At 50.4% G+C, this 21,635-nt stretch overlaps 1 pseudogene across 1 annotated transcript; it reads left to right on the forward strand.

Moving 5' to 3' along the window:
* Positions 1–2,100: 2,100 nt before the first annotated feature.
* Positions 2,101–14,756, forward strand: LOC147367351 (rho-related BTB domain-containing protein 2-like; annotated as a pseudogene). The gene is made up of 9 exons (XR_015170030.1): positions 2,101–2,318; positions 2,946–3,049; positions 3,649–3,840; positions 4,434–5,451; positions 5,753–5,872; positions 7,398–7,548; positions 11,905–11,993; positions 12,993–13,098; positions 14,442–14,756. The product of XR_015170030.1 is annotated as a rho-related BTB domain-containing protein 2-like (transcript).
* The last annotated feature ends 6,879 nt before the right edge of the window (positions 14,757–21,635 follow it).

Here is a 21,635-nt window from a genome sequence, read left to right on the forward strand (position 1 = left end):
CATGCCCCTAGAGCCTGTGTCCTGCAACAGAGAAGCCACCTAACCGCAGTGAGAAGCTCACGCACTGCAACGCAGAGTAGCCCCCACTTGCCAGAACTACAGAAAACCCCCCACCCGCCCAGCAACAAAGATCTAGTGCAGCCAATAATAATAAAATAAATAAAAGGAAACAATCTGGCACATTAAATGATAGGAACACAAGCTTACAGAAGGATAAGGAGCGACACCTAATCCAGCCTAGAGCAGGAAGGAAGGAAGAGGAAAGAAAGAGATTGGGAACGTCTCCCATAACACAGCAGTGCCTGAACAGAATATTAACAAGCCTGCCTTCTCCCTCTGTAAACCTCACAGTTCAGTTCAGTTCGGTTCAGTCGCTCAGTTCTGTCTGACTCTTTGTGACCCCATGAACTTCAGCACGCCAGGCCTCCCTGTCCATCACCAACTCCCAGAGTCCACCCAAACCCATGTCCATTGAGTCGGTGATGCCATCCAACCATCTCATCCTCTGTTGTCCCCTTCTCCTCCTGCCCTCAATCTTTCCAAGCATCAGGGTCTTTTCAGATGAGTCATTTCTTCGCATCAGGTGGCCAAAGTATTGGAGTTTCAGCTTCAATATCAGTCCTTCCAATGAACACCCAGGATTGATCTCCTTTAGGATGGACCGGTTGGATCCCCTTGCAATCCATGGGACTCCCAAGAGTCTTCTCCAACACCACAGTTCAAAGCATCAATTCTTCGGCGCTCAGCTTTCTTTATAGTCCAACTCTCACATCCATACATGACCACTGGAATAACCATAGCCTTGACTAGACGGACCTTTGTTGGCAAAGTAATGTCTCTGCTTTTTAATACACTGTCTAGGTTGGTCATAACTTTCCTTCCAAGGAGTAAGAATCTTTTAGTAAACCTCACAAGCTAAGAATAATGTATTTTCCTTCTCATTCCTCTTTTCGCCAAGTCCTGATGGCTGTAAATCATAGGGATGAGAACTAGAAATAAATGGGGAATGCAACAGGGTATGCATATTTATACAACAATGATGAGGCATTGCCAATAAGCAGGAGAAATGACATGGGGCGTTGTGCATCACAGAGGCATTGCAGTGTTTGAAATATCTGCAATATTTGTACTTCATGGCTGAAGTTAGGCTGCTTTAGTATCTGGCCAAAAACATATTGGGGCATCAGTATAGGAATCTCACAGCCATGACACACTTATGTTTAGGTGACACTCTGTTCTTCAGACTCCCGAACCAGAGGATTTCTGCAATCACACATTTACAGGAGATACTACATTTAAAATCAGAAAGCAGGAGCTAGGAAAAAAACTCAAGATCATAATGTAGAAACCTTTACTTCACAGAGGAGGAATCTGAGAGGAAACCTGCCTCTCTGAGTGCGTGTAGCTCTTTACTAATAGAGATGAAACCAGAATGCAGGTCTAGGTGATTTCTTTCTTTCTTTTTTAATTGAACAATATCTAAGTGTTGAGCTATGTGCTGGGTACAAAATATGAAATTTATACTCACTGGTACTTCTCTACTGTCCTCCACCCAACCTCCTGCCACAATATCATACAATCTCACTCATAAATATTTTTTCCACAAAAGAAACACTACGTGTTTTAGGGATACAGAATTTTTCTAAGTTGTAAAATACATCACCATATACTGTGGGGAAGGGGTGTAGCTATGAGCTGGAGTGGGACCTGAAGAGGAAATAAAATTAAGACAAAGCTGGAGGAGGAGAGCAGATGATAAATGGGCTTCCTAGGCAGACACCTCTCTTCCCAGGAGAGTGGGGACCAGCCCCCGAGCAGACTCCGCCTTGGGATCTCTCTCTGGCATTCCCCAACCAGAAGCCCTGCTGCTGGAGGATGGAGACAACAGGAGGAAGACCAGAGATTCACCCAGTGGAGCTGTGCCTCTCAGCCTGAAGGGACTCCTGTCTCCTCGGGCCCCTGTGGAGCCTGGGCCTGGAAAGCTACCCACTCCCTTGTCCTCCTCTCTGCTCAAATGCTCAGAGAGGGGGCAGCCCCGGCAGAGAAGAGCTGCTGGCCCTGGCCCTCAGGGGCTGGTGTGGGAAGTTGTCTTGACTGCTTCTCTTCTCTCCCTCAGGTCCCAATTAATGGATTCTGACATGGATTATGAAAGGCCAAACGTAGAGACCATCAAGTGCGTGGTGGTGGGGGACAACGCTGTGGGCAAGACCAGGCTTATCTGTGCCCGGGCCTGCAATGCCACCCTCACCCAGTACCAGCTGCTTGCCACCCACGTGCCCACGGTTTGGGCCATTGACCAGTATCGGGTATGCCAAGAGGTAAGTTTGTAAGTCTATGGCCTCTCTTACGTTTGTAAGTCTATGGGATCTCTCCAGAGGGGCCCTATGCTGAGTTCACAGAAGCCCTTTAAAGTTTGAGTAGAGGCAGCTGAAGAGCACAGATCCCTGGGAGAGGCCTGAGGGGAGCCCACCCCAGGGGAGGGGTCCTCAGCCCTTTGTGTTTGTCTGAGCAGAAGCCTGGGGCATCTTGTGTAACATAGCCCCCAGTAATGGGAAGCCCTGGAGCTGGGAAAGGGGTGGTGCTTTGGAGAGATGAGAGCTGCTGGGAGAAAAGAAACTGCTGGCTAATGATACCAGAAGACCCAAGGCTGGGAAACATCTGATTGGCAGGTACAGCTGGGAACAAGGATGGGCTCCTTGGGAGATCGCATCACTCCCGTGACTGTCTGCCCTCTGGAGTCTCTTCTGTCCTGGCCAGCTCTTGTTAGGGGACTCAGGTGTTCTAGGACACACAGAGGGAGACACTAGTTGTCCCTCCAGCCCCCATGCTGTGGGACCCAGGAGTGAGCTGACCCCACCCCAAGTTGGCATGCAGGGCCCCCAGGAACCATTGCCTTCGCTTCCCTCCCCTCTCCCTGTCCCACCCCCTTCCCCCACCCCTTCCAGGTGCTGGAACGTTCCCGAGACGTGGTGGACGATGTGAGCGTGTCTCTCCGCCTCTGGGACACCTTCGGAGACCACCACAAAGACCGGCGCTTTGCTTATGGGAGGTAGGGAAGGCCCCCGCTGCCTCAGGGAGCCAAGTGGATGGGGTTTTTCCCCGAGGTATGAGGACACTCTGTGAAACTGAGTGGAAGGAGTTTCACTCTGTGAAACTGGGAGGAAGGAGTGGAGAAAAGAGCCCTGGGAGACCCTTGACGGGAAGGCAGCCTGGGTGGGCAGGGAGCCGGCTTTGCAGTCGGGCGGCCTGGTTTCAGTTCTCCCCTGTTAACCAGTAACACTGGGACTTTGAGGAAGGCCTGGTTTCAGTTCTCCCCTGTTAACCAGTAACGCTGGGACTTTGAGCAATTAGGAAGGCTGTTCTGAGATGAGTTTTCTCAGATGAGATGGTAAAAGTGGTCATGTCTAAATCTCAAGAGAGCTGTGAGGTCAACCCAAGAATCTTTGAAAGCTCTCAAGTGCTAACTTGGGGGTACAGAAATAGGTGCTATGATTAAATGTTTTGGGGAAGATCACGTGAGCCGATCCATATGACAGTTGTGGGACTGCAGTGTAGGGGTGCCGTTGGGTATGTGCTCTCCCTTGTTCCAGCAGCAGGGAACCTATCACTAGCTTTTTCTGCCTATAACCTCACTCTCTCCCACCCCAGATCTGATGTGGTGGTTCTGTGCTTCTCCATTGCCAACCCCAACTCCCTCCACCATTTCAAGACCATGTGGTTCCCAGAAATCAAGCCCTTTGTCCCCGAGCACCTGTCATCTTGCTGGGCTGCCAACTGGACCTGCGTTACGCTGACCTGGATGCTGTCAATAGGGCCAGGAGACCCTTGCCTAGGGAGGGTGCCTAGGGAGGGAAAGGTGGCAGATGAGGAAGGGGAAGAGGAAGTGGGGGGAAGTTGTGTGTCTCTCAACTCCCTGCTCAGCCCTGAGAGAATGCACAGAGCCTCACTTCTCTCTCTCCATTTGAAGCAGACTCACATAGGGAGCCAGTAAGAATGATCATTCTTTCATCCATCCATCCATTACACACTGAGTGGATAATACTGAGCTAAGCATCATGAGGAGAGAAGGAGAGGTAATCTTTGTATGAAAGGAGCTTATAATCTTGCTGGGAGATGAACTGGATAGGTGAATATGTTAAAAACCAGCATGCTAATTGCCAGAGAGGTAGTCAGCCCTCCCATTACTTTGAGCCGGGGAGATCACCCAGGCCTCCCATAGACAATGGAGGGCTTCCTGGAAGAAGAAGGGATCTGGCCAAACAGAGGAGAAAGGGAGTGGAAATGAGCAGGGCAGGAACGGGGCTTAGACCCAGATCCTCAGCAGGGATGCCCCCAGTCAGGTGAAAAACACACAGGATCGGGGGAATGCATCTCCCTGCCCCCAACTCCTCCGCCACCGACATGAATTTGACTTCCCTTCTTGAACGTGCCAGGCCATCAAGCCCAATGAGATCCTTCCCCTGGAGAAGGGCCAAGAGGTGGCCAAAGAGATGGGTATCCCCTACTACGAGACGAGCGTGGTGGCGCAGTTCGGTATCAAGGATGTGTTCGACAACGCCATCCGGGCAGCGCTTATCTCCCGCCGGCACCTGCAGTTCTGGAAGTCCCACCTCCGCAATGTGCAGCGGCCCCTGCTGCAGGCGCCTTTCCTGCCCCCCAAGCCGCCGCCCCCGCTCATTGTGGTGCCCGACCCCCCCTCCAGCAGCGAGGAGTGCCCTGCCCACCTCCTGGAGGACCCGCTGTGTGCAGACATCATCCTTGTGCTTCGGGAGCGGGTGCGCATCTCCGCGCACAATATCTACCTCTCCACATCCTCCTCCAAGTTCTACGACCGGTTCCTCATGGACCTGAGTGAGGGGGAGCTGGGGGGACCCTCCGGGTCAGAGGGTCCCCGCTCAGAGGACCACCGGGGTCACCCTGATCACCACCACCACCATCACCACCACCACCATGGCCGGGACTTCCTGCTCCGGGCAGCCAGCTTTGATGTGTGTGAGAGTGTGGAGGAGGGTGGGGGCTCTGGGCACGCTGGGCTCCAGGCATCCACCAGCGACGGGATCTTACGGGGCAATGGGACAGGGTACCTGCCTGGGTGGGGTCGAGTGCTGTCTTCCTGGAGCCGAGCTTTTGTGAGCATCCAGGAAGAGATGACAGAAGACCCACTGACTTATAAATCCCGGCTGATGGTGGTGGTGAAAATGGACAACTCCATCCAGCCAGGGCCGTTCCGGGCTGTTCTCAAGTACCTGTACACAGGGGAGCTGGACGAGAACGAGCGAGACCTCATGCACATCGCCCACATCGCTGAGCTGCTTGAGGTCTTTGATCTGTGCATGATGGTGGCCAACATCCTCAACAACGAGGCCTTCATGAACCAGGAGACCACCAAGGCCTTCCATGTCCACCAGACAAACCGGGTTAAGGAGTGCTTGGCCAAAGGCACCTTCTCACGTATGAAACAGGCTTTAGGAGCTGGGGTCCCAAAGGCAGGGGACTTCCCTCCAGGAGCCTTCTGCAGAATCTGGGTTGGTCCGAGTAGCATTCTGAGTCATCTCAGCCACTGATGTCCTGGAGATACCGTGGCTCTGCTCCTGAAACCTAGAGCCCCCAGCTTGAGATTGGGTCATGTGGTGCTCACAGACTGTGGCTTCAGGAGGAAGCAGTCATCTGGGAGCAGTGTCGACCTGTGGGGTTGGTTGTCCCATATTCTTTCACCCCATCCTCACGTGATGCATCTTCTCTCACCCAACAGATGTGACCTTCATCCTGGATGATGGCACCATCAGTGCCCACAAGCCCCTGTTGATTTCTAGCTGTGACTGGATGGCTGCCATGTTTGCGGGGGTCACTTGTGGAGAGTTCCACCAGGGAGGTAAGGCTAGGATGGAAACAGCTGGGAGGGAGAGAGGCTTACTCCCTTTCCATCTGAGGCATCTGTCACTTCATGGTGCTTCCTTCAGCCTTGACTCTGTACAAACCACCAAGTGATGGGCCCAAGAGAAGTTTATGAGATGGCTCCTATAGCCAAGGACTTTGCAGTATACCAAGATGGGCAATTATGGTCACATCCTAGCTCTATAGTTGAGAAAAAACTTTTTTCTTAAAGCAGTAAGAACAGATTTTTATTCAGAAACTATTGCAATAGGGGAAAAGAGACCTCAGTATAGAACTGGTTTTAATTCTTAGTTGAGCATAATCAAGTGGGGTTTATAGTCAAGGTGTATGGTAGGGAGTCAGTGGGTAGAAAATTACTAAGAGGAAACATCAGGAGTCAGTGGGAGTTCTAGCCAAATCAAGACTGGGGTTCAAGTCTGACCTCCTTTCTACCCTTCTCTGAACTGTGACACTGACTGTCCATCCCTCAGCCTTGTAGTTAACAGTGTCTTCCTTTGTGAATCTACTTAAAGTTCCAAGGGTCCACACCAAGTTTCTCCAGCTGATCTGAAGTTTCCCTTGAGTATGCGGATAAGGTCTTTTATTTCTCCTGAGTACCCTTCTTAGCTCTGGTCCCTTAGTCAGTGCTCAGCAAACACTTGAATGAAAAGCTGAACAAAGAATGTTAGAGCATAGCATCCTGTAACCCAGAGAAGGCATTTCCTAAGGTTTCTGAGTCAGGAAGATCCTTTGGAGGAGGGAAGGGCACCCCTTTCCAGTATTCTTACCTGGAGAATCCCATGGAAAGAGGAGACTGGCGGGCTACAGTCCATAGGGTCACACAGAGTCGGACATGACTTAAGCGACTTAGCACACACTGGAAAGGGAGTCCTTCTGGGAAGTGAAGCGGAGAGTTCGAGATTTGAGTTGTCTCTGCTCCCTGAAGCATGAGTGGGTTGAGATGTGCAACGTGTGAGATGGGAACTCTCCAGAGTCACAGAAGCAGCTGTAAAGTTCCAGCCAATTCCCAGTGCAGCCTGGAGAGGCTGGCGGCTGATGAGAAAGCAGTTTTTGTGTTGGTCCCGCTCTGGAGAGATCCCAGAGGCCCAGAGCTGTAGCTTTGAGCAGCCCAGAGAGACCAGCTGGTGTTCGCTCCGTTCATCCACATCCCACTTGCACTGCTCCCCGAAGGATAGAGTGGGGCCAGGTGCAGGTGACTGGAAGGACTCCTTCATGCTTCCTCCAAACCAGAAAGATGCTAACGTGAGTCCAGGTCCTTTTAAAAGCTGTTGGAGCCCTGCTCACAGGTGCTCAGCAGATGGGTTCATTGCAGGCTGTTGGTGTGGGAGATTAGCCTTTGGGGAAGGAGGTGTTCTGAGCAGGTCCAGGGACCGCAGAGGGGTGGCAGCCTGTCTATGGGAGACCAACTGTCCAGGCCAGGGCCTTCTGAGTTCTTCAGAACTGCTGCTCTTTCCCTAAAGCTGGACCTTGCTGCAGCCTGCTCCATTCCTTCCCACCCGCAGGTGGTATTTCCTTTCACAAGCAAGAGCTGCATGCGGGCTGTGCTGGAGTACCTGTACACTGGCATGTTCACCTCCAGCCCCGACCTGGACGACATGAAACTCATCATCCTGGCCAACCGCCTCTGCCTGCCACACTTGGTCGCCCTCACAGGTAGCTAAGCCCAGGGGAGGGGCCTCCAGGGAGGAGGAGGAGTCAGGGGACCCCCTGGGAGTCGTGATTTCTTCTCTCACCTGTCTCCTCCTAGGGGACAGGCCGCCAGCACCAAGGGGATACGTTTACATAGCGTGAGATACATCGGTGCGTATTGGGGTTGTGGTGAGGACGTGGATGTAAGGAAATGTGTGAGAGGGATGCTTGGTGGGGTCACCTTATAGGTCTCTCTAGAGGTTATTGCAGTGCAGCAAGTGGGCACCAGTAGATGCCAGGGCTCGAGGTTCTCAGCTTGGCCACACTTAGGCAAGCTTAAGAAGCCAGAAAGAACAGAACACCATTCCTCATTCCTACCCTTGCATCTCCTCCTCCTTCCTTTCGTTTTTCTTCCCCTTTCTCATTTCCTTCTTCTCTTCCACCTTCCCTTTCTCTTTCTTCTAGAAACACAGTAAACATTGACCTAATTGTTGGTCACTCCTAATTCTTTGATTCCTGGAAGATCCTGTGAGCTAGAGCTCAGGTTTCAGGATGGACCAACCCCAGAGGCTTGGGTGGAGCAGGGGCTGGGGCAGGAGGGAGACCAAGGAGCAGCGCTTGGGGTGCCAGGGCAGGAGGAGAGATGGTGCAGTGCAGATGAGAAGTCATGTGGAGCCTGTGGTGCCCGCCGACAGGTGGTGCTCCTGAGCTGGAGTCAGCATGTGTGTTCCATTGATGTTGGTGTTGGTACCTGTACTGGCATTGATGTCCAGGTTAATGTCCTTGGGTGGGTCGGCAGCAGAGAGCAAGGCCTCAGATACTGAGTTGAGGTTCAGGGAAGGACCTGGTGTCAGAGCTGCTGTGGCCCTTGGCAGATGATCAAGATTAGGACTTGGCTATGAGGGAAGCAGCGATCCTATGATGAGAAATGAGTTGAAAGGTGGCGCTTGGTCCCTGGAAGAGGTGGAAATGATTGACCAGAATCAAATATTAAGAGCTGAGCCTGCAGAGGCAGGCCAGGGGACACTGAGGGCTTTAGGGCAGGGAGTAAGAGGCTTCTAAAGATTTCAACTGCAGAATTCCCTGGTGGTCTGGTGGTTAAGGCTGCACTTCCACTGCAGGGGGTATGGGTTTGATCCCTGGTCAGGGAACTAAGATCCTGCATGCTGAGTGGTTCAACCAATAAATAAATAAAAAATAAATAAGATCACAGCTACAACAATTTGAAAAAGTGGTGCAGCATTCCCAGAACACAGAAAACAGTCCAAAACTCTTAGACTAAATAACTTTTGAAAGATTTGCTACACAGAAATGGCCCAAATGAAAAAAAAATGTATTCAGGTGTTTCTTTAAGTTTGTTTCATCATAGCAAGCAATCAGAGACAAGTCAAACAGGCACACTGGTTAAGCACACGTGGATGGCTTTTGCAAGGTAGCCATTAATAATGTTACCTCTCACTGCTGCATGGAAAGGATTATAGAAAATAACCTTGAATGGCCTTTCCTGGGAAATGCTTCATAATCGCTAAAAAACACATTTAAAAAATATGTTTCTATGTACCTTGCCAAGGAACAGTGGAAAATGCCAAGTGTTGTATAATAAGTGACATGTTTTGTGATATAAGCTTACTATGAAGTTATTAATTTAAGCTTAATTTTTAAAATGTTAAATATTGCACATAAAGCATGTAATATGTGTTCATCTTGATAAATTATTACAAACCAAGTGGCCCTTGCTCGCCACACCAGAGCCCCCAGTCTGTCCCTCTCAACCATAGGCCCTCCCCACCCCGAAGTAACCGTTCTGCCTATTGCTCTAAGATTTTATAACTGCTCTTCCTTACTCTTCTTCATAGTTATATCATCCAAGTGTGCATCCTGAAACACTATAGCATGATTTTATTTTTTATATATCTTTTAAGGTTTTTTTAATCTGTAAGTTCCTTGTCTGTTAAAAACAAAAACAGAACTTTCCCTTGGGATATGTTGGAAAAACCCTCTGATCCAGGGAACCTAGATTTTTTTACTGATCGCCTTCCTGTAGTCCACCATGTTTCCGTCTTATCAACTGGCCTTCAGGTCTAGAGGCTAGATTAGATCCAGTCTTCTTTTGGTGAGACTACATTTTGTAGGCTGTTTCTGTTTTTCATCAAGAAACATAGATCATCTGTTTTTCTCGCTTTTTGTGGTGTTAGCAGCCTTTGAATTTTATTGCCTGGATCCATTCATTTATTAAGTGTTGTGAAATGGTAATATTCCAGTTCGGTCTTTTTTTTTTTTTTTTTAATCTGTTAGAATACTTTCAAAAGGAGGGAAACTTTCCCTCACCTATGGTTTGATTTCCCAGTAGAATAGTTCATGTAGGAAAGGCAGGTGAATATGTGGTATTTTAACTCACCAGTTGTTTTTCTTTTCTCTTATATTTATGTACTTATTTGGCTGCAGTGGAGTCTTAGTGGTGCCATGAAGGATCTTTAGTTGCGGCATGTGGGATCTAGCTCCCTTTCCAGGGGTTGAACCTGGTCCCCTGCATTGGAAGTGTAGAGTTTTGGCCACTGGACCATCAGGGAAGTCCCTGTTTACCAGTTTTCAAGACACACATTTGTTTGCTATCATCTTTTGAGAGTGACCAGTTGATTTTTTGTTATTAATATTACATATGATTATGAATTTTTGGACTTGAACATACTCTATTGGTTTTTAGTTCAGGTCAGTTGCTCAGTCGTGTTCAACTCTTTGTGACCCTATGGACTGCAGCATGCCAGGCATCCCTGTCCATCACCAACTTCTGAAGCCTACTCAAACTCATGTCCATCACGTCAGTGATGTCATCCACCCATCTTGTCCTCTGTCGTCCCCTTCTCCTGCCTTCAATCTTTCCCAGCATCAGGATCTTTTCAAATGAGTCGGTTCTTCACATCAGGTGGCCAAAGTATTGGAGTCTCAGATTCAGCATCCGTCCTTCCAATGAATATTCAGGACTGATTTCCTTTAAGATTGACTGGTTGGATCTCCTTGCAGTCCAGGGGACTCTCAAGAGTCTTCTCCAACACCACAATTGAAAAGCATCAATTCTTTAGCACTCAGCCTTCTTTATAGTCCAACTCTCACATCCATACATGACTACTGGAAAAACCATAGCTTTGACTAGATGGACTTTTGTTGGTAGAGTAATGTCTCTGCTTTTTAATATGCTGTCTAGGTTGGTCATAGCTTTTCTTTCAAGGAGCAAACATCTTTTAATTTCACGGCATCAGTCACTATCTGCAGTGATTTTGGAGCCCCCCAAAATAAAGTCTCTCAGTATTTCCATTGTTTCCCCATCTATTTGCCATGAAGTGGTGGGACCGGATGCCATGATCTTAGTTTTCTGAATGTTGAGTTTTAAGCCAACTTTTTCACTTTCCTCTTTCACTTTCATCAAGAGGTTCTTTAGTTCTTCGCTTTCTGCCATAAAGATGGTGCCCTCTGCATATCTGAGGTTACTGATGTTTCTCCCGGCAATCTTGATTCCAGCTATCGGTTTTAAATAATTGCAATTAGCTTTATGGAAACTCAGATACTCTGCTGTTCCTTTAACCTGTAGAAGTCTTCTCAAGTTGGCTGCAGAGTCTCTAGAAGAGCTTTCGATGCTCTGGAATGACAAGATGTGCCAGGTTCATTGTGTACATTTCCTGCCCCATACCCGTATCAGCCATTTCTCTAAGAAGTCTTGGCTTCCTGTAGTTGGAAATGGGATTTCAAGGCTACAGTATTTGCATTAGCAATGCTTTTGCTATTGGGATGGCTGTTGTTTCTAGGTCTTTTCCCATGGACTCAGCTGAGACATATTACTTTTAAAGATAAAATACTTTATCAGTTTATACTGACACAGTTAAAATTCAGAACTCAAAGTGTTTACTTCTTCCCTAGAAAGGTCTTAACATGAAATGCAAGGTTAGTACACAATTTGTTACAAAATTTAAATTAAAATGAACAACTTGATTTAATCCTTAGTTCTAATCTATAGTTCTTAGCAAATTTGAGATTTAATACCCTCTCCCATCAGTATCAATGGCTGATTCTCAGGGGTGGGGGCTTTCACCCCACCTGTATAACTCCTTGCTGCAACATATGTAGCTTAAAAAGCTTCATAGGTTATTCTAGTCTCCGCCTTCACTTCCCACCTCATCTCCAGTGGGAAAGTCTTGCTCCAATCCTGGTTTCCTCACTGGTAGGAGCAGACTTAAATCTCCTATGGCCTTTCCTGGCCTGTTGGGACTTGCCCCGGACCTCTCTTTGCCCTGCTGTGGGCCCCTGCTGGGGTCGGGGAGGGGATAAAGAAGTGCCTGTCCACTCCTGTGGTTCTTCAGCCCGTTCCTGGCTGTGTGTGTGTCACAGAGCAGTACACAGTGACTGGGCTGATGGAAGCAACCCAGATGATGGTGGACATCGACGGGGATGTCCTTGTGTTCCTGGAACTGGCTCAGGTAGGATGACAGGGAAGGAATCTCTGCAACATTCTCAGCTCTGGGCTCTGCCTGTTGGCAGCAAATGGGGAGGGTTTGGGAGGTGGTGGGTAGGAAGGAAACCCATTGACAGACTTGGTTCCCCCAGTGGGCAGACCCATCTTATCCTGCAGGCCAGAGGATTCACCCCAACATGCCAAGAGAAGAGGCTGGCTGTGGCAGGAAGGGACAGAGACTTCAGGCAACCGTTGGGCCGGGGAGGGAAACCAGAGCCCTGTATAGACGTGGTTGCTGCCGGCTGGGGTCATTTAAGGCACACTGGGGACTCTCCATCTAAGATGAACTTCCTCCTCCATTTTCCCAAGTGACAGTGTCAGTTGCTCAGTCATGTCTGGCTCTCTGCGACCCCGTGCACTTTAGCCTGCCAGGCTCCTCTGTCTCTGGGATTCTCCAGGCAAGAATACTGAAGTGGGTTGCCATTTCCTCCTCAAGGGGATCCTGCTGACCCAGGGACTGAACCCAGGTGTCCTGCATTGCGGCCAGATTCTTTACTGTCTGAGCCACCCAGAACAGGCAAGCAAAATCTCCCCTACGAGCCCTCAGGGTGCCAAACATTCTAAAGATTAGTTTATGAAGTTAAAACATGGCAGATATGCCTGGGAGGTCAGCTCTCTAAGCCCGGTTGTCAGCACCTTAGTGCAGGCTGCTCTGGCCCAGCATGGAGGACGAGGGGTCAGATCTGAGGAGGGCAGACCCAGTAGGAGGCCACCTCATAGGACTGTGGGTTTCTGGGGCTGTTGGGGGCAGGTCACGGGTGAGGTGGTGGTGATGGTGCCAAAGAGCAAATCCATGTCATTCCATCGTGGTTTTGTGTGGCCTTGCCACTCGAGGTGGGTTCTTTGTGACTCAGGGCCTTTGGCCACCTGCGCCAAAGCTCTGGCTCTGAAGGCAAAAGTAGACATCTGTGTGCAGACCTTGTCCCAGGGGTCCCAGCACAGACATGCTCCTGTCTGTTCCCAGTTCCACTGTGCGTACCAGTTGGCTGACTGGTGTCTTCACCACATCTGCACCAACTACAACAATGTGTGTCGCAAGTTCCCCCGAGACATGAAGGCCATGTCCCCAGGTGAGCATCCCCAGCGGCATTTGTCGCCTCCCTCTCCTTGGGTCCAAGCCTCTGACCTGACCCCAGGGCGCCCAGAGGCTGCCAAAGACCCCTGTGGGTGGGGAGTAGCCTGCAAACATGCACCCAGCCCAGCGGAGGGGGTCCTGGAAAAAGCGCTGGTGTGGAGGGCGGCCCCCCAGCCCCAGCCTGCCAGAGACTGTGGGCAATTCACTCTGCCCCTCTGAGCTTCTGCTTTTCACAGGTACAGTCAGACTAGAGGTGGTGTTTTTTAGATGTTTGTGGATCAAACTCCACAATAAGAAATCCATTTTTGTTTGTTGATTTTTACAATGTTGGTTGGTTTCTGCCAAACAACAATGCAAATCAGCCATAATTATACATATATCCCCTGCCTCTTGAGCCTCCCTCCCATCCCCACATTCCACCCCTCTAGCTTATCAAGAATTACATTTTACCTTGTGACCGAGTACACATATTGAAAAATTTATCAGTTGTTTTTAATACTGTTCACGACTCATGACATTAATTTCATAACCTGGGAATGGGCACAAGTCACAGCTTGGACAACACAGATCTGGGCATCCTCTGGGGTCCCTGCAGCTTGGTCTCTGCTTAATTGATGTCTCAGGTCCTGGGGCCTGACAGGAATCCAGGGGTCCAGGATTCATGGGATCCAGGGAGAGGTGTGGCTGGCCTCCCCCAGTTGGTCTTCACTGGGCACAGTCTGCTTTGCTGTGACCCTCCTCCCTAGTACTCTACCAGTTCTCCCACTCCTGCTCTCTCCTCGTCACCCTTCTAGCATTTTCTTTCTAAAGCACGGCTCCAACTGCCTCACTTCCCTGGTCCCAAACTTTCGTGGAGCCCCCACACCTTCTAGAAGAAGTCCAAACCCCTCAGCCTAGCCTTCCCTCCCATCTGAGCTCCTGCATACCCCCACCCCCCGTACCTCCCGTCTCAGAACCTCAGCTCTGCCAGCTGCACCTGCTGTCAGCCCAGCCAGGCCGAGCATCTTCTTGCCCACAGCTCTTCTCACCATTTCTCCCTCATCCCTTGTCGCAGCCTGCTTTATTCTCCAAGCCTTGATAGGATCTTCCCTCTGCCTTTGAAGAAAGACGCAAGTGGAAATGCCTTTCCCCAGTGTGGACCGTCGGCTCCACTCCCTGGGCAACTGACTCTCTTTGGGGGCTCAGTGAAGGCAGGGCTTCCACTTCTGGTCCCCAGGGGTTGGCATGTGGGCCTAGGAGGACCAGAGGCATGTTCCATGGCAGCGGGGCAGGGGTGGGAGTCCCTCTGCCCCTCCTCCTGCGTCTTCCTCACCCAGCCCTACTGCCGTTCTGCCCCAGAAAACCAGCAGTATTTCGAGAAACACCGGTGGCCACCCGTCTGGTACCTGAAGGAGGAAGACCACTACCAGCGGGCCCGGAAGGAGCGCGAGAAGGAGGACTATCTGCACCTGAAGCGGCAGCCCAAGCGGCGCTGGTCGTTCTGGAATAGTCCGTCCTCGGCGTCCTCTTCGGCCGCCTCCTCGGCGTCCCCATCCTCCTCCTCGGCTGTGGTCTGAGATGCTGCCACCCTCTTCTGACCCTGCTGCTGTTGTCCCCACTTGTCTTTGCCCCTCTGCTCCTCTGCATCGCCCCCTCCACCTCCCAGGGACAGAGGACTCGCATAACCAGGACCCTTTGGGTGGAGCTGCTCTCACCAGCCAACATAGCTCAGCACAGACAGGAGGGAGCCTGGCCTCGTGGACCAGAGCAGTGGCCCTGTGCAGAGGTCCTGATTCCATGGCTGGCCGGGAGACAACTCTTGGAGGCGGGCATCGGGGAGAGAGCTGAGGACTGTGGCATCTTGTCTGTGGGTTGGAGAACCCTAGCATCAAAGGGGAAATTCTCCTGCTGGGAAGCTGTGTGTCCTGGTCTGCACAGGCAGCCCCCTCCCAGGGAGCAGCAGTGGGCAGGCAGGGTCCTACCTCTGTTGGCCCCACGTCTCCATTTATGGAACTGAAGGGTTATAGTGGCTTTGTGGGCCTTTCCACGTGGAGCCTACTCAAATCCTCACTGGAAAAGTCAGGGTAGAACTTAAGCCTTCAGAGCCCAACTCCAGGCTTCCACCTCTGTGGTGCAGCTGCCAGAAGCCGCAAGTAGAAGGCTTGCCCTCTGCCAGCATTGCTTCCGGGGTGTGGGCAACCAGGCCTGAGAAGGTGGCAGAGGTTTTTCAGAGCTTCAGCCCTGGAAGCAGTGCTTCTTGGTGCAATGAGAAACTTCTCTTTCCCCCCATCCTTTACCGCTCAGGTTTGGAGATGGAAACAAAAGGAAACACTGGAACAGGGGGAGAGAAAGTAGAGGGTGATGGGACCTGAGTACAGCAATCCCATGCTCCTTTGGGCTCCTCCCCCCCGCTGCTGGCCAGCTCAGCTTCTAATGGGGAGAGGGTAAATTTTGCAAAAATACGCAGACAATGAACAAAATCACCACCGACAAAAGCATTGTGGCCTCTGTCCCCTCAAAAGAAGAAAAGCAGAAAAAGACCCTGGATGGCTCTCATTCTTATAAAGCCAAGCAGGGGACCCCATGTGGATGAGGCAATGGTCGAGGTGGTAAAATTGACTCCGATGCTTTTCAGGAAAGCAGTGTAACCGGCTGTGACCGAGGATGTCCTGGCCCCACTGACTGACTCTGGAGGGCATGGTGCATGCCTTCAGCATGCTGGGGATGAGATTGCAGGGGCGGGGAGGGGGGGCTCGGGAATCACCATGGTGTTGGACCCATCATGAGAATCAATCTGTTGTCAACTTCAGCAGGTAACTCCATAGGATATGACCGTGTTGAAGGGGTGGGATGCGGTAGGGGTCAAAGGTCAGGGGAAAGGGCACTGACGTGGAGAATAGGAGTCTTTGTAAAGAAGGATCGTAATGAAGTACATGACCTTACTCAGTGCTGGTTGGTGATAACAGGGAAGAATGGGGGAACTGAACAGGAGCAAAACCAAGGTCAGTCCAGAGAAGAGGAGGGAGGAGACTGGAGGATGGTGGAGGATTAAGACAGTATCTTGCAGCCCATGGGGGAAAGCTGGGCCACAACTGACCCTCTCCCCCTTTTCTGATTCTGATTTGTATCTCACTCCACACACCCTTGTTAGATTCAGAACACAGGGTCCCTCTGATGAAGGTGGAGCCAGAGAGACTGAGCTCCTGTCCTCAGCACTCAGGACTCATCTCATCTAAGAAAGATGCTTTAAGGAGAGGAACTGGGTTTTGGTCCCAGGGCCCGGTGTGGGGGGCTCTACCCCCAATTATCTGACATAGAGCAACCGCCCGCTCCCCCCCCACAAAAAATGGAACCTCTGCATCAATTTTGTGGTGCCAAGACCTAGAGATTTGAGGTCAAGGCCTTGTCAAGAGAAGGAGCAGGAGGTGGCAGGTCAAGTGCGTCTTGAATGGCTGTGACCCTTGGTGTCCGAGCCCTAGACTTCAAGGCCATGGCTGCCTCCCCTCCAAGTCCTCCAGGTGGCAGGCTTGGAAACCAGACATGTGCTGCCCTCTACTGGCTGGTCAGCTCACTTCTGCTGAGCTCAGGGTGAGGCTGAGGTGAAGGGGACAGAAGGGGAACCTCCTAGGTGGGGTGTGCTGCTCTGCACCAGCCCCTTCACTCTGGGAAGGGTGTAGGAGGGGCCATGGGAGCCTCCCAAGAACTCTAGGGGGGTGGGAGAGCCAGGACCTGAAATCCAACAGCAGGGGAATTAGGTCTCCATGAGCTTACAGGCCTGAGGCGTCTGGCCCAAAGATGAGGATGCAGAAAGGCCAGCAGGGACAGAAAGGGAAGGTGGCTCAGGAGTGGCAGGAGGCTCACAAGTGAGAGGCCACAGCAGGATCCCAGCAGGCAGGGTCTCGGCACCCCTTCCAATAGCTCCGTCAGAACCAGTCCATACCTCCAGGAGCCCAGCAAGCCCAGGTGGGACTCAGAGATACCACCTGGGGAGGCTGTGGGGGACCTGGGCCAGCCCAGTCAGGGGAAGGGCAGGGAGGAGAGGGATGGAGGAGGGGCTGAATTCCAGTCCCCCAGGAACCTGGTGCCCAGAAATCGTGAGTCAGAGCAGGAGACACATTCACACAGGGCAAGCTTGAGCCTGAGGCATAAAAGCGAGAAGGAAGGAGTGGGTCACACAGCAAGAACACACACTCCTGCACCCGCGTCACTCAGAACTCTAGAGGAGAACGGGAGGATGGGGGAGAAAAACACACACATGCCTCTTTTTATATAAAATTGCATATTTAATTTGGTCATGAATTCATAAACACATGAGTATTTTGTACCTAATGGCCTTTCTTGTACTGTTTGATATTTCCAACAAACTCTTCTAAGGTGAGAACTTCCAACGGAGAGAAGAGTGAAAAGATAAACAACCACTAGTGAAACAATTGAGTGCCTGTCGTGGGTCAGGGGCTCTTTGGACTGGATATAAAACAAGGCAACTTCAGGCTCTCCTCAAGCTTACCTTAAATAAACATGATGAACACTGACAAGGCTAATACTTTAGGTGGGCACTAAGGACGTCCTCCGAGAAAGGGATAAGTGACCTGACACTTGATTGACAAGAGTTCATTTCTATCTTCCTCTGAAGATGAAGGCAGAGTGCCCTCCACAAAAGGAACAGCAAAAGCAAGAAACACGTGACTTCCGGGGAACGGAGGGGCAGTAGGGCAGGACCTCTGAAAGGGAAGAGCAAAGGGCTATTGCACCAAGGCCACTGAGGTAGGACCCCTACCAAACTCCACTGGGGCACCATACCCTGAGGGTCCCTAAATACTCGGCCAATTCTAGTTTGGGTCCCGCCATGCCAGTCTTGGGCACACGAAGTTTTGAGATGGAAAAGATAAACTGAGGAGTACTAGTTTCATAACATCACCCTGCCATGACTGGAATACTGTAGAGATAGGTGTGGTGGAAGGAGGGCTGAAGTGCTTACAAAGTTTTTTTTAAAGTAAGAGGAAGTGATGTGCCCTCCCTGGACTGAGGGTGCTGCAGTGCATCTTCCACACTAAGAGTACTCAAGCAAGGAAACCTCCCACTAAGAACTGGGAAAGGTAAACGGAGGAGGAGGCAGAGAAGGGGAGGAGACACCAGGAGAGGCCCCCTTGCATGTCTTTATTCTGAAAACAAGATCACAATACAGATGGGGCAAGATGGCAGAGCAGAAAGACCCTGAGCTTGGGTCCTCTCACGGGCAGCCCAAATTACAACTATTTGCAGAGCAAGCACTGATAAAAAAGACAGGAACCTACCAGCATAGATCTTCTACAACTAAAGACATAAAGCAGGAACCACACTGAGATGGTTGGAGTGGGCAGACTCACAATATCATCAAGTACCATACTCCTGGTTGGACAACCCACCAAGTAGGGAATTATATTGCAGGGTTTTTCCACAGGAGAGTTCTGAGCCCCAGTTGGGCTCTCCAGCCCAGGGATCCTGCATCAGCAAGATGAACCCCCAGAGCCTTAGGCTTTGAAGGCAAGCAGGGTCCTAATTCTGCGTGTCCCACAGGACTGGAGGAAACAGAGACTTCAGTCTTAAAGAGCACACACATGCACTGGGACCTAGGGCAAAAGTGGTCACTTGATGGGAAGCTGGGTTAGAGCTGCTTGCTGGTCTTAAAGAGTGTCCCAGAGAGGCAGTGGGTGGGTGCGGCTCAGGCTGTGGGTATAGACACTGGTAACAGCTATACTTTTTACACTGTCCATGGGATTCTCATGGCAAGAATACTGGAGTGGGTTGCCACTTCCTTTTCCAGTGAACCATGTTTTGTCAGAACTCTTCACCATGACCCACCCATCTTGGGTGGCACGGCATAGCATAGCTCATAGCTTCACTGAATTAAGCAAGCCCCTTTGCCATGACAAGACTGTGATCCATAAAGGGGATTGACTGAGGAGCCTGGCAGGCTAGTCTACGGGGTCACGAAGAGTTGGACAGAACTTAGCGACTGAACAGTAACAGCCATACTTGGAACCTTCTTCTATTGGTGGACACGGGTGCTCATAGGCACTATGGTGGGATCTTCCCACTAGCTCATTAGCCCCAGTAGCTAATGAGTTGGGTGAGGTTGGTCAGCCCCACCCAACAGCCTGTAGGCACCACTGCTGGGATGTTGTTATTGTTGTTCAGTTGCTAAGTCATGTCTAACGCTTGCTGCTACTGCTAAGTCACTTCAGTCGTGTCCGACTCTGTGCGACCCCGTAGACGGCAGCCCACCAGGCTCCCCCGTCTCTGGGATTCTCCAGGCAAGAGCACTGGAGTGGGTTGCCATTTCTTTCTCCAATGCATGAAAGTGAAAAGTGAAAGTGAAGTCGCTCAGTCGTGTCCGACTCTTCGCGACCCCATGGACTTCAGCGCACCAGGCTCCTCTGTCCATGTTATTTTCCAGGCAAGAGTACTGGAGTGGGGTGCCGTGTCTAACGCTTTGCAGCATGCAAACGGACTGTAGCATGCCAGGCTTCCCTGTCCTTCACTATCTCCCAGAATTTGTTCAAATTCATGTCCACTGAGTCAATGATGCCATGCAACCGGTTCACTCTCTGTTGCCCCCTTCTTTTCCTGCACTCAATCGTTCCTAGCATTAGGGTCTTTTCCAATAAGTCAGGTCTTGCATCGTGTGGCCAAAGTATTGGAGCTTCAGCTTCAGCATCAGTCCTTCCAATGAATATTCAGGGTTGATTTCCTTTAGGATTGACTGGTTTGATCTCCTTGCTGTCCAAGGGACTCTCAAGAGTCTTCTCCAGCACCACAGTTCAAAAGCCTCAATTCTCAGCCTTCTTTTTGGTTCAACTCTCACATCTGTTCATGACTACTGGAAAAATGATAGCTTTGACTATACAGACCTTTGTCGGAAAGTAATGTCTCTGCTTTTTAACACACTGTCTAGGTTTGTCACAGCTTTTCTTCCAAAAAGCAAGTGTCTTTTAATTTCATGATTGCAGTCACTGTCCACAGTGCTGGGATGCTTCAAGCCAAACAACTAACAGCCCCACCCATCATCAGACAGCTGAGTAAAGACGTCCTGAGCCCACCGCCACCTCTAGGCATGCCTCTAGACATGGCACTGCCCACCAGTGGGCCAAGACCCAGCTTCCCCCGCCAGTGGGCAGGTAAGGGCCCTGCCCTCCAGGAAACCTTCACTAGCCTCTGGACAGCCTCACCCTGTCCAGGGGGCAGAATGCAAGAAAACCACAGTCCTGCAGACTGTGGACGCAACCTGTACACAGCAGGTGACACCCTGTCCTAGGACCAAATGGGCCCCAACCCTGCCTATTAGCAGGCCAATACAAGCTTCAGGACACGCCAGATTCGATCCCCAACTGTGTCAGGAACTACCCCCTACCCCCACCCTGCACCAGTGATCTAACCCTAACTCGGGATACCTGGGCCCTGTAGCCAGACTCCAGGGCATGGCTCTGCCTGCCAGTCATCTGGCACTAACCCCAGGACCTGGCTTCACCCACCAGTGGGTGGGCAACAGCCCTGGAGTTTTCTGGAGCCTGGCCATGCCCACCAGTGAGCCAGCACTGGCTCCAGGTCCCATGGGGCTCTGCAGCCAGCTTCCTTGTGACCAGGTACCACTAATGAACAGCTGGCAGCCTCCACAAAGGTAGGCCCTAGCAACCAGGCCTATGACACCGCCTACATAGTCCACCCCCAACAACAGAGGGAACACCCCCTAGAGCAGGGGTCCCCAACCTCCAGGATCTAATGCCTGATGATCTGAGGTGGAGCTGATGTAATGATAGCCAAAATAAAGTGCATAGAATTGCCAATAACATATTGAAGAGAAGTAGTAAAACAGGGCATCCTGCTCTTATTCTCTATCTTACAGGAAAAGCTTTTTGTCTCACTACTGGATAAACTCTTTGAAAAAGCCCTTTGATTTTTTTTTTTTTTTTTTTTGGATTATTACCTTGTCCTTCTAAAACCCAGGAACAATATTAAGCAAAATGAAGAGGCCAAGACTCAGAGAAACGTGGCTCGGTATTTTAAGAAGTATGAAGATATAATTGGTCCCTCAGAGGACTTATAGAACAAAGGAGTTTGACCACAGCTTAGTTTGCCACTTTAAGCAGAGCTGTACTGGAGAAGCCCAGAAGTTTTAAAAGCAGATAAGTTTTCTGGACTCTTGGAATATCTTACCAAGATATTCTTATCTTGGTATATCTTACCAAGCAGATAAGTTTTCTGGACTCTTGGAATATCTTACCAAAACTTCGAGATCGGCTTCGAGAAGTCTTATAATAAGTAGGAATGACTTGTCAATATTACAAAACTTATTTCCTAGCTTCCCTTTTATTCTGGTGAGAAAAGCAATAGCCAGGTCAAGATTCTAAATAAATGGAAAAGTATGTTTAGTCATTGGAAAATTCTTTCAGGGGCAATAAAAGCATATGTATCGTACAAAACAACCAATTGTCTATTTCTTTCTTGGGAAAGGTAATAATATGAATAGACTTGTTCACAAAGGAAAAATCAATCAATGTTTTAAAAATACAGCTG

This window comes from Bos grunniens, chromosome 8 (genome assembly GCF_055505025.1).
Source record: "Bos grunniens cultivar Pamir isolate PY7600 chromosome 8, Bosgru_T2T1.0, whole genome shotgun sequence".
Taxonomy (NCBI): domain Eukaryota; kingdom Metazoa; phylum Chordata; class Mammalia; order Artiodactyla; family Bovidae; genus Bos; species Bos grunniens.